The sequence below is a fragment of the Vespula pensylvanica genome, chromosome 4 (genome assembly GCF_014466175.1).
Source record: "Vespula pensylvanica isolate Volc-1 chromosome 4, ASM1446617v1, whole genome shotgun sequence".
Classification (NCBI taxonomy): Eukaryota; Metazoa; Arthropoda; class Insecta; order Hymenoptera; family Vespidae; genus Vespula; species Vespula pensylvanica.
In genome coordinates, this window is record NC_057688.1 from 6,492,029 (window position 1) to 6,500,816 (window position 8,788).

Below are 8,788 nucleotides of genomic sequence, written 5' to 3' on the forward strand. Positions count from 1 at the left end.
GACCTTGAATCGTTCACAATTTGCGTATTTAGAACGAGAACTCTGAAGTTCATTGGGCAAGCCTTTTGGGTCGGTCGGTAGTAAATCAAAACGTGAAGGAAATCGACCACTTCGGTGAGAAGGAGCCAGACAAAAGATAAATAATAGTGTCTGTTATTTATCGATCGAAGTGTTCGCCGAGATCGAAATAAAATCAGAAAGAATAGAGGAGTGTTTGATGATGCGAACAGCTCGAAAGATGATAGGTGAGTGTGTGCTTATAGTAAGAAATACAATCGATAAAAGTAAAGCCGGGATCGTTTCCACAAAATATTTTGTTTACTTTTGCCAAGACAAGTCGTAGAAATAACGTAAACAATCTATAGGAGAAACAAAGAACGATAACATACGTAGTTTCTTGGAAATTCATTGGAAGAACTCGTGCGTCGCGAAAAACTACATGACCTTCGGTATCAAAGTTTACATATCGACAACAAGAAGCTTTCCAGTGTCGAGTCGTAAATTAAAGCGTGAAGATGTCGTCCACTGTGTCTATTACGAGAACGCAGAAATGAGGAAGGAAAATTCGAGCATAGAAATTTACCGAGAAGAAGAAAACGAAACGAAACGAAACGAAACGAAACGAAAAGGAGGAACAGGTATCTGTTGTGCGATTCTTTTGCATAATTCCTTAACCCCTTTTAACAGAATCCTTCTTGGGTCGAGTAAGCTCTACTTTCCTCTCGAAGGCCATTGCTTCTTCTATTTTCTCTTAAAGAAAAATCGGAAGACAAGAGAAATAGACAGAGAGAGAGAGAGAGAGAAAGAGAGCGCGAAGGAGAGCGAGAGAGAGAGAGATAGGAATAAAGACAGAGACGAGGAAAAGGTTCTAGCAGGAAGAAGAAGACGAAGAAAAAGAATAAAGGAAGGTACTATTTTTCAGTTTTGTGGCTCGGTGGCACCCTGCGGTCCTCTCCTCGACGTCGTAAAACCCGATCGCTGGGATTCGCTCTGCTTCAGTTACGATGAATGTCGAAGGTCGTCGGTAGTCTTTGTGGGAAAGAAGAAAAGGGGAAATGTCGGTTCGGCTTCGGAGTTTGCGGATGTGGTTGCGAGACTTTGGATACTACGAGAAAGCCATCGTGCGACGAAAACGTTTTTCTTAACTCTACGCGTACGTGTCGATCCAAACGCTCTCTTCCTTATTCTCTCTCTATCTCTGTCTGTCTCTCTCTCTCTCTCTCTCTCTCTGTCTTTCTCTCCCCCTTTTTTTTCTCTCCATTTTAAAAGATCGATCGCGGTCTGACTCATACAAGCAAATCCCTCTTTTTTCTCTCTTTGCTCTCCGTCAAACTTCCCGACCTTGAAAGCTACGAATTATCGAGAATTTAAATCTTGGATGTTCAAGCTTATAATTTAATGAAACTGCTTTGACGGCAGTATCCTGATTTAGAATTTTATTCTTTTTATTTTCTTTTATTTTTCTTTTATTTTCTTTCCTTTTTTTTTTCTTTTTACGACGATTAATATAAAAAGAAAGAAATCTACGGAGAAAAGGCATCCACGATGCGATCGAGATTGAGCGTTTAAAGTTCAACCTTGATAAAGGAACGGATGCGTGCCGGCATGTAAAAGGATGTACCCAATTGGCTACGATCTACATGAAGCGCGAAAAGTGACGCACCATGGAAAAAGAAAAGCCGTTATTAACTGGCTTATAATACACCTGGGAAATATTACGTGCCGTCGGTAAACAATTATTATATTTTCTCGCCTTCCAAAGTATGTGTTCATTACTTAGAGTTAATTTGCGAAGACACGCGAAAGTGCAACGAACTGTATCGTTATCGTTACTCCACTAACGTTCTTTGAATATTTATATATATATATATGTATATATATAAATATATATATATATATTTATATGCATCTACGCATTCAATCTTTAAAAAAAAATATATATATATTTTCTTTTTTAAAAGATTGGTAGGTACATCTTAATTTTCAAGCTCGTGTTGCTCGTTGATTTTCTTTATCGCCGATAGCGTAAGCGAGGCGAGAACAAAAATGGTTGATAATTGCCATGTTTTAATTACCATCGATGCGATAAGCTTTCTCTCCTTTTCATTTTTGTTGTTGTTATTTAAGTTTAATTTCCCAAAGAAACATCTTACGATAGAATTAACGCTGAACATAAATCCGATAACATCGATCCTATATTTCTTTCCTTTTTCATGATTAATGATATAGTGTGGAAGCGTGGTTAAAAGGTATATAAATTATTATAATATAATTAGCGAATAAAACGAATGACGATATTAACATTGTTTCGCGTGTTTTCGGTACGATATTCTCTCTCATTCACGTGTACGATGTAATTAATGAGATTTTAATTTTCTGATTAATCGAAGAACGTTTCGTTGCACGAGACAAAAGCCATCTGTTCCGTTGAAAGTTCAAAGTGTCCGTCATAACAGAGCTTCGAGCCCTAATAATGATAAATGAATGAAGTAGCCTAATGAGTTCTTGTATCGGCCTTATTGATTTGTTTTGATTAATGGTTCCGCGAGCTTTGTGCTCAATGGACACGATAGAGCGTGCAGCATTTTCCAAAACACACCTTTGTGCCATAAACGACGGGAACGCCCATTGTGGTATCGACGTTTCATTTTCGATTCACAATACCTTAAAATATGTCAAAACGCATTAATCTACGTTCGCGGAGAACAGAAAATATTTTGGGATGAGGAAGGTAATTTCGAACGGACTTAACCATTCATTTAATTATATTTTTAATTAGATTAATATAACTCTGTCATAACTCTCGTTGGAATTATATTATTTTCGTGGTATTCCTATTGTTTTACTTTGCATACATTTTGTATTTCCGCGATGTCCTCTTGTGATTCCCAAAATTGAATTCATAACGAATAATTAATGAGGTTTTACCGAAACGTTGGGGCTAAAACGTATTATGTTATTTATATTATAAAAATTATTATTAGTTATTTATTAGCTTTGTAAAAACACGGAATATATTAATTAAATTTTACATCAGAAATATATTTGTACGAAAGGAAACATAATTCGCACAACCGAAATAGATGTTAAGTCGAGGTACTTGAAAAATAAATTATTCTCTCGTATATAGAGAACGAAAGGATATAAGTAGACGGATCAAATTTCTTTTTCAACTAAACTTTATTGCTTAGCCTCCCATTGAAATTTTCAGCTAAATGGATGTGTTCATTATAGTAAGAAGCATGGGCGATCATAGCCGCGCTCCTGTATTCCCCCTGCGTTTTGGTGAAGAATTTACATGGTGGTAACAAATACGACCCATAAATAAATCTGTGACTTGTAGTACCAGCTATAACAACACCACTCTATAATATTAATGCATCATGATTATTGGACTAAACCAAATAAAGAAACAATAATTATTTACACGTCAATAAATATTTCAATTTTATCAAAGAGATTTAAATATTTATTATACATGGATTTAATTGTAATTTCGCCATTTGTAGATTCATAATTGACTTTCCGATCGATACAATCGATTCTTACGCATTACGCAAGAATAATTTTTCCTTCGACGAAATGTTAAAATCGTCTTAAATGTATTTTTTATTTCTAATCCAATTGACTAGAAACTTGATATAAATCAAAGTAGAAAATACGTCAGACTCGAGAAAAAGAGAGAAAGAGAGAGCAAGAAATCGAAGAAAAGGGTGAGAAAAAAATGGACGCTCGGAAGATGGGTCGCGGCAGTTTCGAACATAGAGAAGAGAGATCAGAGGGTTTTCGTGGCAGGGTGATTGGTAGCACCCGTTAGTTTAATCATCGCGCATTAGCCGAACTACCCCCTTACCCTGAGGCCTCGCCCACTTTCACCCTCGGATTCCGCGTTGTTCGTTCCGTTTGCGCGCATTTTCTCTCTTTCTCTTTTCGCCGAGTCGTATTCGCTCGGTTCTCATTCATTTCCTCGTGTGTTTGTGATACTCCGGTCGTTTGTCAAACGACGTGCCTCGAGCAGCACGTCCATCGACGTTTCGACCAATCGACGTGAGCGCCATTTTCGTTACACCTTTTTGTTGCATCGACCATGTAGTACTATCAGACAAATATTTTTGTTATATGTGGTGTTCTTGATTACGTTACTGGCGAAACAAGAGAACGTTTTATTTTTTTTTATTTTTTTTTATTTTTCACAATATACCAGACGTGTTAATCCGATAATATTCCAATAGATATATTGGTTTCTCCGTAGAAAAATTATATTCGTAAATTTTCCATCTATATTCTCTAAAATAATGAAAATCGTTATCAAAATCATCACGTGGTGTAAAATATGATATAATAATTTATCGACGTTTCTTAATCTATTTCTATTAAATACAAAACAATTGTTTAGCGTCGAGCATTGTATAGAGATCGGCGATGCGTGTGGATTGCTAACCATCACGTAAAGAAGTTCGCGAAGGGGAATGCCTCAGTCGGAGATAAGAAGAGGGTGCGGAGAAAGACAGAGAAAGGAGCGTCATCTGCTAGTTCCCAAATCCCAATCCTCTTTCGGTCACAGTCTCAGTGAGCACGGAGAAAGAAAAATGTTCTTTCTGGATTTTCAACTGGCACGAAAGAAGATCACGGTGTCTTCGTTTTTTCCACATTGCTTTAAGTTGATTTTCTTAACGTCAGTACTGTTTCTTCCTTCTTGTAGAATTTTCGATATAATGAACGATGATTAATTCCAATCGGAATGACTCATATTCGTAATATTACACCTGATAGTCTTTGTACACCTGCCCCACGTATTATTGGCCAATTAAGAGGATCTAATTCTTTAAAATCACGAGGTATATTGCAAAACGAGTAGCGGCATTCTACGATAAAGGAATCGTGCCGTATAAACAAGGCACATTTTTCATTCCCGTCGAAACTCGCAAAGTGGTGCAAGCGAGAACAAAGATCAAGTAGTAGGGAGGAGATAAAGGAAGGAGAGGACCGGGTGGTAAAGAGAGCAAGAACGAGATCGCGAGGGAATGTGTTTGAGTAAGAAGGAGAGATAGAAAAAGAAAGAGAGAGAGAGAGAGAGATAGACAGGAGCGGGGCAAAGCTGGGTGTTCTGAGTTGCTCGCTCGCGTCCCGACGCGCAACAAAAGCGTGATAAATCGAGTACATTAATTCGCATTTTACCTTTGTTTGCGTTATGGAATACAATATTAAATGGAATGGGCGCACAATAGATAATGCTGGGCGCCATCATTTACGCGAGAGAGCGCTGAGAGCGGACGAGAGACGTAGACGTAGCTTCGGCTTGCCCAGGGGCTTCTACGGAATTGTTAGCGTTCGCCACCGACTTCTCCGTCGCTCGTGAGCATTCTCGTACTCACCATTTTCCTTCATTCGCTCCCTTTACGAATCCATGGTAGCCGCCCTTTTCAAAGACCAATGTCATATCCACGTGGTAATTCGTCCTACCCTTAATATCTGCGCATCTCCGTTGAAATTCCGAGCATTTCGAACGAGTATACCTAGTCGGTAGTTACTTCTTCGTGGAATTTAGAATTCACATCGACGAGAGACACCGTGATATCAAGAAGATACGACGGTATCTTCTAGTACTATCGATATCCATGGTGCTGCGATTTAATCGCCGTTAAGTCGGAACTTGCCGTACGGAACAATGGCCGATTTATCAAAGTTTACGGTAACTCGTTAAACAGCGCCACGATCAGGACCGATTTTATTTAGGTTTGCCACTCTGTAATCCAGGATGGCTTGTGACTTTTCCAAAGTCCGCAGCCTCCGGAAGTTAAGCTCTCTCGATGGAACTCCAACTAGCTGCAGATGGTGTTGGCAGGCCTGGGTGACGCATGGATTCGATTCCTGGGAGCTCGTGATTCCGCTCGGTTAGACCCGCGTCACTCCCAGCAAACCCTATTACCCGTACTCTCTCTTTCTCTCTCTCTCTCTCTCTCTCTCTCTTTCTCTCTCTCTCTCTCTCTCTCTCTCTCTCTCTATGCCTTCTTCCTCTTCCACCTACTCCTCTTCATTCTCCCCCGGAACCTCCCACCGGGTACACCGTTTCTATCCTGCTGCTCAGTGTCGTGGAATCTGGGTTTCTACGTAGACTAGCTAGTACGTGTACGACGCTAACGTACGTAGCTATCACATGGCCCATGTACCGTGCTTGCAAGGCCGACGATAACAGCACGAACCATAGACGAGCGTACATGTAGCTACGTACATACGTACACACATGCATACATACGTACGTACGTACGTATATAGATATGTATATACGTACGTACGTGCTTGGTTATGTAGATACACGTACTATGACTATGGTAGGCTATCGTTGATACGTCTACCACGTGAAAATTTAATCCTTACCGAGCTTCACTTTTTTACACTTACCTACACTTAGGTACGTCTCTTCTAGATTCTCTTAGCTTCTATAGGTATATTTAATGCTTGATAAAATGAGCTTACCTTAGTGCACGATAAGACATTTGCATGATTACACTTTCAAAGTATGGACTCCATTGTGGTAAGTTCCTCTTATCTATGCTTTACGTACATATATATGTAGGTGATCTTTGTAATTTATCTGAGGAGATAAGGTAAACATCTTTTCTTTTCAAACGTCTGGTAAGAAACACGATCGTCTCCCCCAAAAAGTAGTCACCGATGATACGGGTCGTTTCAGAAAGAGGCTCGACTTTCGAGACTTATCGATTATCCGAGTGGTGAGTCGAGTCTGATCCTTCCGGTCCGTACTTCAAGCCACCCTCGTGACATTCATTAGCTACGACATCGGTGATGTAATTGAATTTGTTTCAGGATTTGTGGAATGTTAATGAAAGCAGAACAGGCATTCCTATAGCGATTTCTGATTAAACTTGGCGCTAGTCTATAGTATACGATACAAAACGTCCTACGTTCGATAGAAGGAACTTCCATCTTCACGATGCCCAACGCATTAGGTATGCGATAGGGCAAACTCGGCTTTCGATGAAATTCTTGTTGCTTCGAAAACTTTCAAGAGCGACCGATGGCGTCCTGATGGTGGAATATACGATTTTAAGCTTCGTTTCCGCTGCAAAGACCGGAATTTTTATTTCTTGGTGAAACTTAAATATATATAATACAAAAATGTTCTTTAAATAATATTCAAAATAAATACTAATATACTATACAATATAATTTTGGTTACGAAAATATACAATACATAGATTACAACGTATTATTGTTTATATAGTATGTTTATAGAGTACATAAAACAATATGTAATTAACGATCGTCTGCGGTGAGTAATAGTATAGTTTACAATTTTAACAGTATAGTATCCCCTATACTCAAAGGTTTTCGATTAGCCGAGTTCTACAAATAAATGTCCCTGCATCTTGTCGTAGAATGTAGGGCGATCGAAAAGTAGAAGAAGGCGTGTTCTTTCGGAGAAAGAAGAAACACACGCATTCATACCATGGTAGGTAGGAAGTAGGAGAAAGGTTTCGTGAGCCCAGATCGAGAGTAACATAGCTCAATGGTGGGTAGCTAGAGAGGGTGAAACAGAGATGAGGGTACCCGCTCACCCCGGTAATGGAATACCTTCGCTCGAGGAACGCAATCACGTTGATGTTTCGGAACCCCAAGGCTGCCACGAGGGATTTCCACGCTCATGAGCAGATCAGACTCGCGTGTTTCTACTTCTCTTTTCCTCTTTCCTTCTTTCTCTTTCTTTTTCTTTTTCTATTTCCAAGTATACTTCTTTTTCTCTTCCTTTTTGCCGAGTTCTTTCCGACGATCGCCCTCGTTCCTTCTTTTTCTCTTTATTCCGATCTTCTTTCCATCGTTTGCTTCGCTCCCGGTCCATTTTACTCGGAGTAACGATCGATACGTCGCAGATATCGGTTTCCTTTCCTCGACTCACCCTTTTTAGGCCACCGCCGAATGAATTAATCGTCCGTGCTCTTACTGCGACGCGAACCTCCTCGGAAATTTTCCCTCCCCCAAGAAAAAAAGAAAACTAAACGATGAACGGAGAATACCATTTCCGATTGGAAAACTTTCGGAATATCCATCCATCCATCTATCTATCTATCTATCTATCTATCTATCTATCTATCTATCTATCTATCTATCTATCTATCTGTCTATATCACTATGCTAGGAAGAAGAATAAATATTCGGATTCATGGAACATCTCTGGCGAAAAACTTCATCATTATTCCTCCATCCAAAGTCGCGTCTCGTATCGCGTTAGAATTCACCCCTTCAACTCCCTCCCCCCTCCCCCGAGGAGCTGTCGTAACTCGTCGAAACGAAGCGAGTGTCCCCGAAGCGTACGGTTCTACGACCGAGAGATTTTCCCTCGCTGCTAAGTCCCCGGGCAAAGTTATGAATTCTTTCGAAAATCTTGCCGGTGATCCTTCGAAGTTGAGCGCTCGACAGGGATCAAAGAACTTGACGCGGCCACGAGGGGTGGAAAGGGGTGGATCAAGAGGTCTTACGTACGAAGCCTTAAGCACGAAGAAGAAGAAAGAAGAAAGAAGAAAGAAGAAGAAGAAGAAGGAAGAAAAGGAAGAAAGAAAAACGAGAGAAAGAGAACGACGAAAGACGACAGACGAAAACGAAAAAGAGGAGAAAGAGGTAGAAGATGAGGAGGGTGAAACGCGTATAAAATGAAGGTTTTCGGAGAGACGGGATCCAACAAGAAAGAGAAAGAGACAGAGACAGAGAGAAAAGGAAAGAGAGAGAAAGAGAGAGAGGGAGAGAGAGAGAGAGAGAGAGAGAGAGAGAG

General features: G+C 40.0%; 1 protein-coding gene across 1 annotated transcript in view; it reads left to right on the top strand.

The window, feature by feature from the left end:
- The window catches only part of LOC122628312 (homeotic protein antennapedia-like), a 133,960-nt gene that overhangs the window by 91,580 nt on the left and 33,592 nt on the right, over positions 1–8,788 (top strand). The gene's annotated exons all lie outside the window — the stretch shown is intronic.